At 44.8% G+C, this 17,407-nt stretch overlaps 1 protein-coding gene across 1 annotated transcript in view; it reads left to right on the top strand.

Annotated features, from left to right (window-relative positions):
* The window catches only part of LOC126355655 (putative neural-cadherin 2), a 615,318-nt gene that overhangs the window by 431,883 nt on the left and 166,028 nt on the right, over nt 1–17,407 (top strand). The window lies entirely within an intron of this gene.

Genomic DNA, 17,407 nt, shown 5'->3' with positions numbered 1-17,407 from the left:
ACGGAGGAGATAATTTTGTCCTTTGTTTGGGGGGGGGGGTGGGGGGGAGGAGGAGGATTGACAGACTCCTGACCGGTTTGATGCGGTTCGCCACCCGCCCTGTCCTCTTCACCTCAGAGTAGCACTTAAACCCAACGTCCTCAGTTATTTGCTGGAAGTGTTCCAATCTCTGTCTACACAAAGTGCCCTGTATAGAGATTTGTGCGTGACGTACGTATCCCTGTAAGTAATCTTTGCAAAACATATGTCACGCAACGGAGGAGATAATTTTGTCCTTTGTTTGGGGGGGGGGGGGGGAGGGAGGAGGATTGACAGATTCCTGACCGGTTTGATGCGGTTCGCAACCTGCCCTGTGCCAACCTCTTCATCTCAGAGAAGCACTTAAACCCAACGTCCTCAGTTATTTGCTGGAAGTATTCCATTCTCTGTCTTCCTCTACAGTTTTTACGCTCTACGGATCCCTCTAGTACCATCGAAGTTATTCCCTGATGTCTTCACACATGTCATGACGCACTGTGGTTATTTTGCAAGTGTTTCTGTCCACGCCGATTACCAATCCACCTAATTTACAAGTGCTTTGGTGTTCTCCTTTTCCTATTCCTGTCCATGATTCACTTCCATGCAGTGCTGTGCTCCAGAGGTACATTCTCAAAAATGTCCTCCTCAAGTTATGTCCAGTTTTTGATACCAGCAAATTTCTGTTGGCCAGGAATGCATTCTTTGCCTGTGCTAGCCTGGTTTTTATATCCTCGTTCTTCCGCCTGCCACACGTACTTTACATACAAAAATGGTTCAAATGGCTCTGAGAACTATGGGACTCAACTGCTGTGGTCATCAGTCCCCTAGAACTTAGAACTACTTAAACCTAACTAACCTAAGGACATCACACACATCCAGGCCCGAGGCAGGATTCGAACCTGCGATCGCAGCGGCCGCGCGGTTCCAGACTGTAGCGCCTAGAACCGCATGGCCACTCTGGCCGACCTTTACATACAGGGTAACAGAAATCCTTCTCTTCGTTTACTCTGTGTTCCCCAACTTCGACGTTTCTTTCTTACTGATCTCATTTCTGCTTGTTGTGGCTCACGTCACAACTCCTGCCAGTCGCTCTCACGGGCAGCTTCTTCAGGATGTAACCAGAGACACAAGTGCGTCGGTGGTTTTCCACAGTGGTCGCTAGCCACACTATTTTGCTCGTTTTCGTCACGCGCAGTAACCAGGCAGAGAAATGGCGTCACGTTTCCTGGGAAGCCAACCAGTGTGGACGCGTGGCAGTGTTCGGTGGTCACAGCCATTGGCACGGATACTCAGCCTCAGTCGGCGCCGCTATTTAACTGGTGCCCCAGCGAATTAACAAATTTTTTTGTTCTTGAATTCCGCAGCCTTCGTGTGGAAGCTTTACCCTACGGCTGCAGCGGGTATGACAGCCACAACTACTCCTTCTCGGCGGTAACGGCCTTAGAACATTGTTAACTTCTGGAGAGTGACCACATTGAGTATCTGGCTTAGTCTCAGCCAGTGCACACTCAAATTAGTGTTTTAACTTAACTGGATATTACGGTTTTGTGTTATGTAGTAAAGAAATGTTCATTAACATTTTTCTCATCAGTGTTCCACGGATTCTGCCGCTGAATAACAGTTCAGGGGAACGCTACTGGACATTGCTACTTTTACTTTAGTCTTTCTTCAGTTTATTCTCAGTCCACATTCTGCGCTCAGTAGACTGCCCCTTCCATTCACTGTGTCCTGCAGCTCTTCCTCGCTTCTACTCAGGGCAGCAATGTCATCAGCGTATCTTATCACTGATGTTCTCGCACAGTGAACTGTAATCCTACTTCTGAAACTACTTTCTATTTCCGTCATTACTTTCTCAATCTACAGTCTAACGTTAACGGAGAAAGACTGCATCTCCGTGTTGAACGCTTTTTAATCCGAGCACTTCAATTTTAGCCTTCGTTTCTTATTGTTAATTCTTGGTTCTTCCACATTCTGTATACCTCCCGACTTTCCCTACAGCTTATAATTTTCCTGACAGTTTGTAACACGTCTTGCACATCTTACTTTACCGAGAACGTTTTCTAGGTTAAAACCTGTGAACACGCCTTGACTTTTCTTCACTCTTGCTTCCATTGTCGAGCGGAACGTCAGAACTGCCTCTCTGATGCCTTTACGTTTACGAAAGTCAAACTGGTCACCAATTATGCGATACTTGATTTTCTTTTCCATTCTCCTTCATATTATTGTTATCAGCAACTTGGATGCGTGAGCTAATAGGCTGGTTGTGCTTTAATTCTTGCAATTATCATCTCTTGGTATCTTCGGAATTGTGTAGAAGATTTTTTGGTATAGTCTGGGGGTATGTTCGCAATCTCATAGATTCTACACACCAACTTGAATAATCCGTTGGTTGCCATTTCCCCCAATGATTTCAAAAATTCCGAAGGAATGGTACCTGTGCACTCTGTCTTACATGATCGGAAGCCTTCCTAAGTTCTGTCGGACTGTAACTGTAATATTGCATCTCCGATGTCTTTCAGATCGACTTCTATTTCTTTTTCTATGAGGCCAGCCGACTGTTCATATCCCCGCAAAGACCTTCACTGCACTCTTTCCACGTATCCACTCCTTCCTCTACGTTGACCAGCGAAAGCCCTCTTCCACTCTTGATACTGATACCTTTACTTTCAATTTCATGGGTGTTTGTTTTCATATTTCTTTATGCTGAAAATGTCCTTCCGACGATCATTTCTTTTCCGATTTCTTCACATTTTTCCTACAGCTAGTTCGCCTCTCTTTTTCTGCATTTTCTATTTATCTCATTGATAAGTGATTTATATTGTTGTATTCCTGTCTTTCCCTGAGCATTTTTGTACTTCATTAGTAAATGATTCCTATACTGGCGACTTAATTTGGTATGGGTAGCATCGCTTGCCAAAACGCAGTTCAAGAGCATAAACTTCTTTAGCAGGAAATTGGCTTCATTAAAGGCTTCTTCAAAGCGCAGGTTGGCTTAAAGGTCACTGACTTACACTAGGAAGGATAGAACATGTCTCCATATGAATTTCTGAGCTGAATTACCTCGCCAGTTTTAGCGGGCTCTGCCTTTAACGCCGCGCGGGATTAGCCGAGCGGTCTTAGGCGCTGCAAAAAAAAATGGTTCAAATGGCTCTGAGCACTATGGGACTTAACATCTGTGGTCATCAGTCCCCTAGAACTTAGAACTACTTAAACCTAACTAACCTAAGGACATCACAGGATTCGAACCTGCGACCGTAGCAGTCGCGCTTAGGCGCTGCAGTCATGGACTGTGCGGCTGATCCCGGCGGAGGGCCGAGTCTTCCCTCGGGCATGGGTGTGTGTGTTTGTCCTTAGGACAATTTAGGTTAAGTAGTGTGTAAGCTTAGGGACTGATGACCTTATCAGTTAAGTCCCTTAAGATTTCACACACATTTGAACAATTCTGCCTTTAACGAAGACTCCACATCACAGTGCTACTCGACCTTTCTCGCATAAGCACAACACTGTCGGAGACGAAAAGGGGAGTAAGTGTTGAAGAAGATACTATCCATGACTGGGGCTTGACTCGCGGGTCTTTGGACTTGTCACAGTTAAGGAACCATCAACGTCTTTATTTATGGCCACTTTTGTTAACCTTGTGTCATTAAATGAGAGTTGGTCGAACTTTCTAGAGCTCACACCTGTATTGAATTTGTTTTCTGAATTTGGTTTTTTGTAAGAAGAGTTTTTATTCTATCTACAAAGGAAAACTCATTTCGCAGCAGCTACTGGCGACACAAGTATGAAGGGAATCATATCGCTTCATTACTCGCACTCACTGACATCGTAGTGGAGCCAGATGCTGAGCTACCTTTGGCAGTGGGTGTCAACTTAGGGAGCACCACTACTTTGAGAAGCTGAAGAGAAATTTATACGATAGTAGTAGCGTCCGAGTTGGCGCAGTGGTTAAGGCACTGTACTATACCCGGGCCGCTGAAACATTGCACTTGACGTTTGCGAATGAAGTTGGCAGCGTAACAGAGTAACAAGTGAAGAACGATAGGCGCCAGGCGTTCAGCGTGGGGCGCCAGCCAATCAGAGCGCAGTGAGCACTGCTGTTACTCACGTGCTGTGACGTCAAAGTTCCCGCGTTGCCGGTTTTGTTTAGTGAATGTGTATACAACGTGAAATGTATGTTGTTTACCGCGTGTTTTCGTTGTACTGTGTCCTATATCGTTGTGACTTTTGTTACGTTCTGAGTGTACATACTTGGAAAATGCCACCGAAAAGACTTCGTTCACCTAGTGACAATCCTTTGCGTCGAGGGGTGCCGCTAAACAGCCAGGCACTGGAGTTACTACGCAGAACTCGTGAGTTTTACGAGCAGGAGAAAAACTACGTATGCATTCATGGACAGCCATCAATTCCTGCCGACAAAGTGGTGGAACGTGCGTCGAAAACTCTTGGAATTAGTGCAAGAACCGTAGTAAGGAAGAGAGTATTACTAAAAAACTTGGAAAATACTGAAGTGAGCCGTAATGATTCCGAGTTGTCTGGATCAAATAATACATTTTTATCAACCCCGGGAAAGAAGAAAAGGCGGCCTAGTCCTACCACAGATTTAGATTCTTTCCAGACTGATGCAATTCGTAGGCATGTTTATGCTTATTACAGCAGAAAAAGGTATCCGACTGTAGCTAAGTTATTAATCTCTTTAAAAGAAAGTGAACTCTTCAGGGGTGGTAACACATCACTAAAAATTGTGCTAAAAAAATATGGGTTTCCGTTACAAAACGCTAGACGGACGCAAAGTACTGTTAGAGAGGGCACATATTGCTACCCCTCGTAGCATTTTCTTGCACAAAATTGTGGGCAGAGACATTCATTCCACAATTTGGCTGACGAAACGTGGGTTAATGCAGGGGAAGCTGTCAGTAAATGCTGGACGGATAACACACCCAGCAGTAGCGGCCATCAGCCGACGGGAAGTGGAGCTAGATTAATTGTGGTCCATGCAGGCTCCTCAAGTGGTTTTGTCTCTGACGTACTTTTAGTTTTTAGATCAAAAAAGACTGGTGATTACAATGAAGATAGGAAAGCGTTTCTGAAGAAGAAAAATTTGTTAACATAGAGTATAGATTTAAATATTAGGAAGTCGTTTCTGAAACTTTTTATATGGAGTGTAGCCATGTATGGAAGTGAATCATGGACGATAAATAGTTTGGACAAGAAGAGAATAGAAGCTTTCGAAATGTGGTGCTACAGAAGAATGCTGAAGATTAGATGGGTATATCACATAACTAATGAGGAAGTATTGAATAGAATTGGGGAGAAGGGAAGTTTGTGGCACAACTTGACCAGAAGAAGGGATCGGTTGGTAGGACGTGTTCTGAGGCATCAAGGGATAACCAATGTAGTATTGGAGGGCAGCGTGGAGGGTAAAAATCGTAGAGGGAGACCAAGAGATGAATACACTAAGCAGATTCAGAAGGATGTAGGTACTGGGAGATGAAGCTTGCACAGGATAGAGTAGCATGGAGAGCTGCATCAAACCAGTCTCAGGACTGAAGACCACAACAACGACAACATGGATCACACACGAATTTTTGAGTGGTTTAGGAAGTTTTTAAAACAATTTCCCGTCCTTACAACAATTGTAATGGACAATGCTCCATACCATTCGGTGATACAGAACAAAGCCCCAACCACAAATGATCGGAAATAAGTTATGGTGCAGTGGTTACAGGCTCGAAATATTGCAACGGATATGAGTATGACAAAGGTTCTGTTATATTCTCTTGTTAAAGAAAATAAGCCTACGACACCTACAAATGTAATAGACGAAATTGCCAAGGAGCAGGGTCATACTGTAATAAGGCTGCCACCATATCACTGCTATTTCAACCCTATTGAGTTAATATGGAGTGATATAAAAATGTGTGTAAGGAACAACAACAAGTCCTTTACAATAACAGAGGTGGAAAATCTGTTGTGTGAAGCTCTTGTGACTGTGGATGCAGCCTCATGGAGAAAAAAAGTAGAGCACGTCGAGAAGCTTATACGAGCAGCACAGACAATAGAAGGCATTATCTACATCTACATGACTACTCTGCAATTCACATTTAAGTGCTTGGCAGAGGGTTCATCGAACCACAATCATACTATCTCTCTACTATTCTACTCCCGAACAGCGAGCGGGAAAAACAAACACCTAAACCTTTCTGTTCGAGCTCTGATTTCTCTTATTTTATTTTGATGATCATTCCTACCTATGTAGGTTGGGCTCAACAAAATATTTTCGCATTCGGAAGAGAAAGTTGGTGACTGAAATTTCGTAAAAAGGTCTCGCCGCGACGAAAAACGTCTATGCTGTAATGACTTCCATCCCAACTTGTGTATCATATCTGCCACACTCTCTCCCCTATAACGTGATAATACAAAACGAGCTGCCCTTTTTTGCACCATTTCGATGTCCTCCGTCAATCCCACCCGGTAAGGATCCCACACCGCGCAGCAATATTCTAACAGAGGACGAACGAGTGTAGTGTAAGCTGTCTCTTTAGTGGACTTGTTGCATCTTCTAAGTGTCCTGCCAATGAAACGCAACCTTTGGCTCGCCTTCCCGACAATATTATCTATGTGGTCCTTCCAACTGAAGTTGTTCGTAATTTTAACACCCAGGTACTTAGTTGAATTGACAGCCTTGAGAATTGTACTATTTATCGAGTAATCAAATTCCAACGGATTTCTTTTGGAACTCATGTGGATCATCTCACACTTTTCGTTATTTAGCGTCAACTGCCACCTGACACACCATACAGCAATCTTTTCTAAATCGCTTTGCAACTGATACTGGTCTTCGGATGACCTTACTAGACGGTAAATTACAGCATCATCTGCGAACAATCTAAGAGAACTGCTCAGATTGTCACCCAGGTCATTTATATAGATCAGGAACAGCAGAGGTCCCAGGACGCTTCCCTGGGGAACACCTGATATCACTTCAGTTTTACTCGATGATTTGCCGTCTATTACTACGAACTGCGACCTTCCTGACAGGAAATCACGAATCCAGTCGCACAACTGAGACGATACGCCATAGCTCCGCAGCTTGATTAGAAGTCGCTTGTGAGGAACGGTGTCAAAAGCTTTCCGGAAATCTAGAAATACGGAATCAACTGGAGATCCCCTGTCGATAGCGGCCATTACTTCGTGCGAATAAAGAGCTAGCTGCGTTGAACAAGAGCGATGTTTTCTGGAGCCATGTTGATTACGTGTCAATAGATCGTTCCCTTCGAGGTGATTCATAATGTTTGAATACAGTATATGCTCCAAAACCCTACTGCAAACCGACGTCAATGATATAGGTCTGTAGTTAACTGGATTACTCCTACTACCCTTCTTGAACACTGGTGCGACCTGCGCAATTTTCCAATCTGTAGGTACAGATCTATCGGTGAGCGAGCGGTTGTATATGAGTGCTAAGTAGGGTGCTATAGTATCAGCGTAATCTGAAAGGAACCTAATCGGTATACAATCTGGACTTGAAGACTTGCCCGTATCAAGCGATTTAAGTTGCTTCGCAACCCCTAAGGTATCTACTTGTAAGAAACTCATGCTAGCAGATGTTCGTGTTTCAAATTCTGGAATATTGCATTCATCTTCCCTGGTGAAGGAATTTCGGAAAACTGCGTTCAATAACTCCGCTTTAGCGGCACAGTCGTCGATAACAGTACCACCGGCACTGCGCAGCGAAGGTATTGACTGCGTCTTGCCGCTTGTGTACTTTACATACGACCAGAATTTCTTCGGATTTTCTACCAAATTTCGAGACAATGTTTCGTTGTGGAACCTATTAAAGGCATCTCGCATCGAAGTACGTGCCAAATTTGTGGCCATCAACAATTAATGATTTGTCTGGCTGATGACGACGATGAAGACGGTTTTTGTTATGAATCGGACAACAGTGACGATGGCGAGCTGGATGGAATTGCGCCATTATCGCTGTAAATTGGTGAGTGAAACATTACTAATATTGGTTATTTATTGCAATCTCGGTTATTATTTATCTTGTAAACTACGTACATTATTGATTTTAAAGTACAAGTCGTCAGATGCTTGTTTTTTGTATTTCTTTTCTCCGTTATCGCAAGGGTGCGCATAGTTTTGCTTTTACATGCATTATTAGACGGTTGTTTACTTCCTGTCGTTGTAGTACAACTGAAAACGAGTTTTTATATACACTGTGATTGCTCAATAGCTTGCATTTACGACACGGGACGGAAAACTGTAGCGTCTGCTGTGTGTATAGAGGCTGCTGTTGCAACATCGCTATTACAGGATAGCCAACCTCATTAGACAAAAAGCGAATTGTCAATTGCAATGTTTCGCCGGCGCGGGTATAGCATTCGGGAGATTTCAAGTCACCCGTGCTTTGTCTCTAAGGATTAAGCTAATGCCGAGGAGGATGCTTCGAAAACAATGCTGCCGATTTTCCCTCTGCACGCTTCCCAAAATCCGAGCTTTTGTTCGGCGCTATACATCTCTTCGTCCGCGGGACGGTAAACCCTAATCTTCCTTTCCACCACTGTCGAACTGCTGAGCCACAACCGCTCCAGAGAGCATCTGCAGAAAATGATCCTCTCTGGAGGAGAACTTTGCATACCGGCGACCTGGGATTTCCAAAGCACATTCGGGGTTAATGCCACGCCCAGTCGGCAGACGATGAATTGCTATCGGAGTTTTAGTCTCGAAAGAAACAGATAGGAAGTGCGGCCTCGCCGGATACGCAAGTTGGAGCGCCTGCGGCCGACGTTCGCAGGACTCGCCCCCCTGCCTCCCCCCCCCCTCCCAGCCACCCTCCCCCTCCATTCATTACGGCCCCCCCTCCCCCGCCACCGCCACTGCTCCCCCTGGCACGCTGCCAGCCACAAACGCCACGACACACACACCTGCCCAGGTCGATACTCCCGGCGCTGGAGGGCCGGCCCTCCAAGGTAAGCTGGTCACCGGTCTGCCCCAGGCAATTTTAATATCATTATCACTCGTTATTCGTTTGAGTCAATGCCATTTCCTGCATCTCTGTATTCGAATTCTTAACGTTTGTCCTCTACTTCCCAACTATTTACCTGTAGCGTATATCAAAAGTAATAAGGAAAACTGACATGGGGGCAAAAACCTTCCAGTAAACACGGATCCGAAAATGAGCCGTTTTCGAGGTAATTGCAAATGTGTGTTTACCAACCGCCACTGACTTTAGTTTCAAATATTATCTTAGTTACCGTGTATCTCAACTGTAAACTTTTCGTGTAACTGCCCATTTGCCCCATGGCTTACCGTCACGAGAAACAGAATATTTCTTGAGCAGGTGATATGTTAAAATTCACTGCATAGTCTTAACTGAGGTGTTCCATCTGACTTCCTCGCATTTGGACGCAGTACGGCACTGAATATGAATCATCTTCCTCTCCCAAACCATCAACGCGTCGCCGACATTTCAACCATAACCTACCTACCCTTCTTGTTCTTCTCAAGTTGCCGTCTGTCTTCGAAGGTGTATGTCATTATGGCTACGAAAGTCCGAAGTGAGGTAGCATCTTAACAAAGAGGAGGATAGGATAAGTTGTGGCTGAAAGGGAGCGGCAGGGGAAGGGGGGGGGGGGGGGGGGGGCGGAATCACGAATGCATCGACGATCTGGGATAAAAGGTGGCTCAATTCCACTCAGTATTGCATCCGAATGTGAGGAAGACAAATGTGACACCTGCTTCAAGCGTTCGAGAGTGCAACTCATCGAACCCCAAATGAGGGCTCCAGCCCATCCTCTCCTTTCCTACCTGGCATCCCATTCCCATCCTAACGTCTATTTCCGACTATCGGTTCCCTCACACAAAAACCTCCATGATTTACAGGCGTAGCTATTGTAGGGGGGGGGGGGGGGGGAGGGAAGGAGGGATTTGACGGTTCAAACCCTTCTCGACATGCTCACAAAGCTAAAAACAAAAAGAAAGAAGTGTTCTTAAAGTCGTTTGCAATGTAAGCTTTATTGCAAAATTACTGCAGTTTCGTACCACAGCCGCTGCCAGCTTGAAGTAGTGTATGAGAGGAATAGAGCGCCGATGAGGCAGCACTGGCCACAATATTGGCACCCATGTGTCGACTGGTTTGTCTGGAGTCCTGTGCAGTCCAGGCAGCGCCACCCCTCCGTGACGGCTACCCTAGTTGCCACAGCCGCTGAGGCTGGTCGCAATGAGGAGGCATTCCCTCACACAGCAGCAGCTTACACCTACTTTGGTCGACGTCACGCTTCCTGAAAACTGAAAACTGCGGAAATTGTTGTTATTCTATTGGTATTTTTGAAATTTGCAAATAATGTTATGTAGTAGACAGAAGTGAATAGTGCTCGCAATTTGATAATCTTTTTTTTTTTTCGTTCACTTCTCTACACTTACATGAGGCATCCAAGATCTGAGAACTGACCAGTTTCGTACAAAACTGTATCACTGAAAAGTTGTAGAGCATCTAAATGTATTTTCAAAACGTCTATGAAAGTGAGAAAACCTCAATTGATAGGTAAACATCGCCATTTATCAATTTAATAGAAATCGCAAGCACCAAAATAATACACTTGAGTGCAGATCTTAAGAACAAAAGTAACTTTCGAACGATATGTCACTGCCAAATAACGTAGCTTGATGATACATAGAAAGAACTGCTACACTGCAGTACAGGAGGTAACCGAAAGTCAATTTTTTTCGAAGGTAATAGTTACTCTGATCTCACTGTGAATGATGATGGTCCACCTGGGCTTTACAAAGATAGAATCTTGCTTCTGAATAGAGCGTGTGATCACTATGGATGGCAGTGAATGCTCTGCAACGTCGACAACAAAAATTACTGTTTTCTGCTTGATAATGAATGTAATAATTTAGTAGCTAACTGTCCCACATTAACTTAAACTTTATATATAAATACACACACTCTACAGTATCGTCTTATGTTCTATTACAAGTGCACTTTATTGCGATGTCCACTTGTCTAAGATTCAAAAATGGCTCTGAGCACGATGGGACTTAACAGCTAAGGTCATCAGTCCCCTAGAACTTAGAATTAGTTAAACCTAACGAACCTAAGGACATCACACACATCCATGCCCGTGGCAGGATTCGAAATTGCGACCGTAGCAGTCGCGCGGTTCCGGACTGAAGCGCCTAGAACCGTTCGGCCACCGCGGCCGGCGTTGAAGATTCCCCAGGAAATCAAATCCTGGCTACGCCTACGCACTGCAGTTGCAACATTGCAAACCTGTGAGAGAACTGCACAACTGCTGTATTGGTCACTGAATAAGATGCCACCAGCTGCTAAATTGTTGACTTTATTTGAAGGGTTTTGGATAGGACCCATCATCAGACTGTCATGAACATCTTGGTGATACATGAAGATAGTTTGTAACAGACAAAGCTGTCATGGCACACGCTCCTACTATCCAATCACTGCTCACAGCTACCAGGAGCCCACATCATAACACCTTATCATGATTTGGAATATACATCATATTACCATCACACTTTTCATAAGATTTAAAGTCATAAATTGCTTATTATTCCAGCTGACTTATCTTACAAAACTCTATGGCTGAAGAGCGACAACTTGACCAGTGCCAACTTGCCACTCCTTCTTCCCCTATCATCCTACTATTGGAAGGGAATGTAAATAGCTTGTAAATTTAAAAAAATGCAATACTGCACTCGTCTCTGCAATGAGTTACGAATTACTCCAAACCCTCCTCGATCACCTAGTAAATGCCGACAAGACTGTAGAATTGGCTTGAACCATGCCGACGAGAGTCCTGTACCACTTTTGGGGTGGCCTCAGATAAATCCAGCGTACTGAGATGATCATGGGAACCGAGGCGCAGACTCTGTTCGTCCTATCTGTCTTGGACCATAGTGTCTAGGTCTGGCCTTTTAAAGCGTGACTCGCGAGATATCCCATCTCCCTCTCCCCTCCCCCCCCTCCCCCACCAGCGAATGCTTCTCCCTCCAACTCGACTCTTGCGGGGCTGCGACGGTCTCGTTTCAGACGCGTCGGTCAGTTGCAGAAATAACTGTCGGCTATCTGTTTACTCCCTACGTGTCAACATCGTAAGTTACAGACTACTAAAGATTTGATTTTTATTTTGTTATTTGTCTCAAATTCTTGTACTTGTATTACTGAGATATTTAAATATTTAGGTTACATTTATTTAACACGATCTTGACAAATTGTGAAATATCGATTTCAATTTGCATTGTAGCAAAACGAAGCTGATGTTCCAACGACTCATTGGTCACTGCAATGTGCTAAGCAGATTTAATGTATTTCGTTGAAGAAAATATACTTTTATAAATTTATGTTTATCCAAGAACGTATTTTGTTTTAACAGAAATGTCTGTGAGTTTTGGTCATCGATCTCTTCAAAATTTCGGCACCCCTTTCTGTTCTAGAGAGTGGAACGCATTTGTATTATAACCTACGGACTTCTTGAAGATCACTTCTAACATTTTTTAGGCGATTTATCGTTGGATTATAAAAGAAGATGACATCTAGCTCTAAAGATTTAAAATCTTAGCAACGGCTCTGAAACTCATTGGAGACTTCATCAATAATGGAAGAAGATCTTGAAAATTTTACTTCCATGTATTGTTGTTTCAGTCCACAGAAACTCGTGAAATGACATGAGTTTTCCTTGTTTAGTTTGCATTGGAATCCATTAACATCCGTAAACATACAAAAATAGTACATTCCTTCCTTTGCAAACGCAAATTCAAATTATTTAAATTATTAGTAAAACTGTTAGAAATACTAGTTCTGATTTTTAAAAAAATGAATCCTTGTTTTCAAATTCTGTTGTATCCGACTTTACTTCCTCATTCAAAAACTGGAAAAGTCCTTTTCTGAGTAAAAACAAAAAAAGCGGACTAAGCTTATTCCTATACTCACCCATCGAATTTCGGAATGTATGTGTAGGTCCCCGTATTCCACGTCAGTTTCTAGAAGTTGTTTAAATATTCGATGAGACAGTGATTGATTTCGTCCGCGCATTATATTCGTAATATTCGTTATATCTTTCACTATGGACAACATTCTGACACAGTCCGCATATAGTGCTTCCTGATATATGATACAATGGAGACAATGAAAAGTTAAACAATCTGTTCCGTTTTGTCTTAATTGACAACGGAGCCATTGTCGCTACCGTCCGTAGTTGGTGCACCATCGGTGCAAATTGAAGAGCACTTTCTAAAAGCGAGAATTTTGTCAACACACTTTTTAACTGTGTTAAAAATATCCAAACGTGTTGACCTGAGTAACGGAAGTAAAGCGAGTAAACTTCAGTGTGAGGAAAAATCATCCATTAGTAGTTTACTAAGGCCTATTCAATCAGTACTCTCGTCCAAACACAAAGAATAATACCGATAGTCTCAAGCTAAATTGTTTAGCTTCTTTTTTATGTAGTGGGTCATACAAAGAACTCGACTTTTTACGGTGTTACGTGACAAAGCAGCCGTTTTAAACTACTCAGCAGCAGCAGCAGCATCGTAACCAAATGCGCTTGCCATTTCTGTTGTACATTCTTTAATGAGTACACCATCGCTGAAGCTTTTTGAGCTTTTGCTGATTTTAGGCACATGACATACGACGCAGTTATACACATCTCTTTAAGGCTTGGCGCTTCAGGAAACTGGTGTACCCCTTTCTCCAATTTGTATACTAAAGCACATAGTTCGCCATGAGAGTGACGTCCATATAGTGCTTTAAGGAGCGAAATGAAATGTCGAGCAAGATTACCACCTTAGTTTCGACTTAAGCATTTTACATGTATGAAATACTGCAGTTTGTGTCCGAAGAAGTATTTAATGTCCCATTCATCATTGAAAATACGGTTTTCAGTGTTCTTTCGTTTCGACAATCTTCAGAACAGCATTAGAAAAATACACTCCTGGAAATTGAAATAAGAACACCGTGAATTCATTGTCCCAGGAAGGGGAAACTTTATTGACACATTCCTGGGGTCAGATACATCACATGATCACACTGACAGAACCACAGGCACATCGACACAGGCAACAGAGCATGCACAATGTCGGCACTAGTACAGTGTATATCCACCTTTCGCAGCAATGCAGGCTGCTTTTCTCCCATGGAGACGATCGTAGAGATGCTGGATGTAGTCCTGTGGAACGGCTTGCCATGCCATTTCCACCTGGCGCCTCAGTTGGACCAGCGTTCGTGCTGGACGTGCAGACCGCGTGAGACGACGCTTCATCCAGTCCCAAACATGCTCAATGGGGGACAGATCCGGAGATCTTGCTGGCCAGGGTAGTTGACTTACACCTTCTAGAGCACGTTGGGTGGCACGGGATACATGCGGACGTGCATTGTCCTGTTGGAACAGCAAGTTCCCTTGCCGGTCTAGGAATGGTAGAACGATGGGTTCGATGACGGTTTGGATGTACCGTGCACTATTCAGTGTCCCCTCGACGATCACCAGAGGTGTACGGCCAGTGTAGGAGATCGCTCCCCACACCATGATGCCGTGTGTTGGCCCTGTGTGCTTTGGTCGTATGCAGTCCTGATTGTGGCGCTCACCTGCACGGCGTCAAACACGCATACGACCATCATTGGCACCAAGGCAGAAGCGACTCTCATCGCTGAAGACGAAACGTCTCCATTCGTCCCTCCATTCACGCCTGTCGCGACACCACTGGAGGCGGGCTGCACGATGATGGGGCGTGAGCGGAAGACGGCCTAACGGTGTGCGGGACCGTAGCCCAGCTTCATGGAGACGGTTGCGAATGGTCCTCGCCGATACCCCAGGAGCAACAGTGTGCCTAATTTGCTGGGAAGTGGCGGTGCGGTCCCTACGGCACTGCGTAGGATCCTACGGTCTTGGCGTGCATCTGTGCGTCGCTGCGGTCCGGTCCCAGGTCGACGGGCACGTGCACCTTCCGCCGACCACTGGCGACAACATCGATGTACTGTGGAGACCTCACGCCCCACGTGTTGAGCAATTCGGCGGTACGTCCACCCGGCCTCCCGCATGCCCACTATACGCCCTCGCTCAAAGTCCGTCAACTGCACATACGGTTCACGTCCACGCTGTCGCGGCATGCTACCAGTGTTAAAGACTGCGATGGAGCTCCGTATGCCACGGCAAACTGGCTGACACTGACGGCGGCGGTGCACAAATGCTGCGCAGCTAGCGCCATTCGACGGCCAATACCGCGGTTCCTGGTGTGTCCACTGTGCCGTGCGTGTGATCATTGTTTGTACAGCCCTCTCGCAGTGTCCGGAGCAAGTATGGCGGGTCTGACACACCGGTGTCAATGTGTTCTTTTTTCCATTTCCAGGAGTGTAGCTACGGTAATAACCACAGACAAAGCTAGCATAATTCACTCAACAGTAACCAGAATGACAACTTGAACGATGGTGCGATGTTAATTAGAGTAAATCTGTGTAAAACACCGACATCAAAAGGATGTCCTGTTCGCCTAGAGGCCGCTGCTGTCTTGGTGTCGTCCTAGAGAGGGGTACCTCATCGTACAATCGCCTGACGTCTTCTTCACAGCCCTCTCTGCTCTGCCGACGCTTGACTTTTACGACAATCAGTATACATGGTGGTCCATTGATCGTGACTGGGACAAACATCTCACGATATAAGGGTCAAACGAAAAAACTACAAAGAACGAAACTTGTCTTGCTGGAAGGGGGAAACCAGATGGCGCTACGGTTGGCCCGTTACACGGCGCTGCCGTAGATCAAACGGATATCAAATGCGTTTTTTTTAAAAAAAATACCAACCCCCATTTTTATTACATATTCGGGTAGTATATAAAGAAATATGAATATTTTAGTTAGACCACTTTCATCGCTTTGTGAGAATGGCGCTGTAACAGTCACAAACATATGGCTCACAATTTTAGTTGGTAACAGGTAGGTTTCTTAAATTAAAATGCAGAACGTAGGTATGTTTGAACATTTTATTTCGGTTGTCCCAATGTGATACATGTACCTTTGTGAACTTATCATTTCTGACAACGCATGCTGTTACAGCGTGATTACCTGTAAATACCACATTAATGAAGTAAATGCTCAAAATGATGTCCGTCAACCTCAGTGCATTTGGTAATACATGTAACGACATTCCTCTCAACAGCGAGTAGTTCGCCTTCCGTATTGTTCGCACAAGCATTGACAATGCCCTGACGTATGTTGTCAGGCGTTGTCGGTGGATCACGATAGCACATATCCTTCAGCTTTCCCACAGAAAGAAATCCGGGGATGTCAGATACTGTGAACGTGCGGGCCATGGTATGGTGCTGCAACGACCAATCCACCTGTCATGAAATATGCTATTCAGTACAGCTTCAACCAAACGCGAGCTATGTGCCGGACATTCAACATGTTGGAAGTACATCGCCAGTAAATACCACATTAATGAAGTAAATGCTCAAAATGATGTCCGTCAACCTCAGTGCATTTGGTAATAGGTGTAACGACATTCCTCTCAACAGCGAGTAGTTCGCCTTCCGTATTGTTCGAACATGCATTGACAATGCCCTGACGTATGTTGTCAGGCGTTGTCGGTGGATCACGATAGCACATATCCTTCAGCTTTCCCACAGAAAGAAATCCGGGGATGTCAGATACGGTGAACGTGCGGGCCATGGTATGGTGCTGCAACGACCAATCCACCTGTCATGAAATATGCTATTCAGTACAGCTTCAACCACACGCGAGCTATGTGCCGGACATCCATCATGTTGGAAGTACATCGCCATTCTGTAATGCAGTGAAACATCTTGTAGTAACATTGGTAGGACATTACGTAGGAAATCAGCATACATTGCACCATTTAGATTGCTACTGATAAAATGGGGGCCATTTATCCTTCCTCGCATAATGTCGCACCATACATTAACCCGCCAAGGTCGCTGATCTTCCACGTGTCGCAAACAGTTCGACGACGACGTTTACAGCAGCTGATGCTCGGAGACCATGGCTGCGATTATCTTTGACGCTGCATCACAAACAGGAGCGCCTGCGATGGTGTACTGAACGACGAACCTGAGTGCACGAATGGCAAAACGTCATTTTTTCGGGTGAATCCAGGTTCTGTTTACAGCATCATGATGGTCGCCTCCGTGTTTGGCGACATCGCGCTGAACGCACATTGAAAGCGTGTTATCGTCATCGCCATACTGGCGTATCACCAGCGGGCGTGATGGTATGGGGTGCCATTGGTTACACGTCTCGGTCACCTCTCGTTCCCATTGACGTCACTTTGAACAGTGGACGTTACATTTCAGATGTGTTACGACCTGTGGCTCTACCCCTCATTCGATTCCTGCGAAACCCTACATTCCAGCA

The sequence above is a fragment of the Schistocerca gregaria genome, chromosome 3 (assembly GCF_023897955.1).
Source record: "Schistocerca gregaria isolate iqSchGreg1 chromosome 3, iqSchGreg1.2, whole genome shotgun sequence".
NCBI lineage: Eukaryota > Metazoa > Arthropoda > Insecta > Orthoptera > Acrididae > Schistocerca > Schistocerca gregaria.
Note: the sequence above shows the minus strand (reverse complement) of the source record. Positions and strands in the feature narration are given on the sequence as shown.